This window comes from Octopus bimaculoides, chromosome 15 (genome assembly GCF_001194135.2).
Source record: "Octopus bimaculoides isolate UCB-OBI-ISO-001 chromosome 15, ASM119413v2, whole genome shotgun sequence".
NCBI classification, from domain to species: Eukaryota; Metazoa; Mollusca; class Cephalopoda; order Octopoda; family Octopodidae; genus Octopus; species Octopus bimaculoides.
In genome coordinates, this window is record NC_068995.1 from 28,864,495 (window position 1) to 28,866,760 (window position 2,266).

Genomic DNA, 2,266 nt, shown 5'->3' on the forward strand with positions numbered 1-2,266 from the left:
CAGACACACACACACACATATATATATATATATATACATATACATATATACGACGGGCTTCTTTCAGTCTCCGTCTACAAATCCACTCACAAGGCTTTGGTCGGCACGAAGCTATAGTAGAAGACACTTGCCCAAGGTGCCACGCAGTGGGGCTGAATCTGGAATCATGTGGTTGGTAAGCAAACTACTTACCACACAGCCACTCCTGCGCCTTTGATTAATTTTAATATATATACATATGGTTCATATGTACAGAAAACAAAAGACAGAGACAAGTGATTGAACAAGAAGGTGAATTAGTTTCTTCCAGCTTCTGTCACCCAAAACTACTCACAAGGCTTTAGTTGGCCCGAGATTATAGTAGAAGTCTCGCCCGAGGTGTCACGCAGTGGAACTGGAACGGGAGCTATGTGATTGAAAAGCAGGCTTCTTACCACGCAGCCACGCCTGTATCTACATAAATCTTGTATGCACTTGTCACTGACTAGTTTTATGATAGAAAGAAATTTATTTTGAGCTAAGTTGTAGCCATTGTGAAACTGAGCAATCTATTCGTTGCATTTGTGGCATTTGGTATAGAGCTGATTTGATGAAGTCAAATAGCAAGATTCTTTCATTCAATAAGTATTTGTAAAATATAAAAAAGGATTATAGAGTGAACCAAAATAATTAACATTACAGAGCTAATGAAACTGAACAATCCTTCGAATATAATGACGAAGAAGTGGTTTGTTAGCTAATGTGTAACAAGGAGTGCGAAGATTGCTGCCGCCGAATTGGTACTAAAGGTATATTTCAGGAGACACAAATTGAAATCTAACAGGAACATTATGATAAAAACTTATTGATGTGGAATTCAAAATTGTGTAATTCTAGACAAAAAACCTGAAGTAACAACTGTTAAAGTTATATTATTTCCATACAGTAAACATTATTTTTCTTGGAGATTTGCTAACCCTAACTTAATGTGATTGAATTTGAACATAAGTTACCCGCCATTTACATTGATATGCTCCATTTCTCTTCCCATATTATATTCCTGGAACAACATGATGTCCTCAGCAAAACACTCACAGCTTGATGTTGCTGCCAACGGAAGGTATTGCATATAATTATCGCACCAATATGTTTATTTTCCTAGGTTTTTAAATGGACTGTATAAATGATTCATCTGGATATTTAGAAATAATGTTCTACCTATTTCCTCTTTTGGCATACCAGGTGGTGTTTTTCTTATTTCATAATTACAGAATTCCTTTATGGAAATATGTATAACTGTTTTGTTAATTGCAACTGTTGAAAACTTGTCTCTTAACAGATTAATTTGATTCTTAAAATGGCATAGAAGCAAACACTTTACAACCATATCCACTTACATACGAATGAGTGGAAGTAGTGATATACATTTCTAAGTTATAGTTCAAGTAAGGAAACGCCCTTCTAACAGAAAACCGATTTAAGTCTACATCAAACAGCGAGGCCGGATGATTTCCACAACGCTTCATACATAGACATATTTAAAACGTATGAACAAAAACAAATGCTAAAATATTAAATCCTGGTTTCTGGAAGTCAGTAATTGTTTATAAACAAGAGAGACATGTTTATAGGTTTCATACAAAATATATAATCTTGGCATAAAGATGGTTCCTTGTTGTTAAGATTCAGACGATAACTCGTTATATTCAACAATCTTTTATGTTTAAATGAGAAATGTATGCAGCAGCAGCAGCAGTATCAGCAACAACAACAACAACGAATGCCCTGATGCAATACTGACTCGCATGGCTTCTCATCTTAACTGATTGGAAGTGTTATCATGTACATGTTCTATCTTGGTGTAAAAGATGGGCTTCAACAAATATTCTGCTCAATACTACAGATTTGCTTTTCACCTGTTTGACATTAACCGGTTGTGTATGTCCGTTGATGGCTGACGATATGTGTATCTCTGATCACGAACAGAAGTAGTAGGGGAGCATCATAGCCATATGTTGAGAGGAATTCTTTGGAGTTTGAATAATTCACCGCTGGAAATATGGGTGTTTCGTTCAACATCCTTAAACAACCCTTATTGAGGGAACTTTTGTGCGAGATGGGCTACTCGCTCAAAAGTTGGGGGTAAAGAGCATCGAAGGCCGGATATAATAACCTTTAGGAGGGACAAGCAAGAGTGCCTAATAATTGACGTGGCAGTGTCAGGAGATCAACGTATTATCATGAAAGAAAGAGAAAAGAGTAATAAATATGGCGACCTGAGAATTGA

General features: G+C 36.3%; 1 protein-coding gene across 1 annotated transcript in view; it reads right to left on the minus strand.

The window, feature by feature from the left end:
* The window catches only part of LOC106870281 (protein Wnt-5b), a 367,695-nt gene that overhangs the window by 50,856 nt on the left and 314,573 nt on the right, over nucleotides 1-2,266 (minus strand). The window lies entirely within an intron of this gene.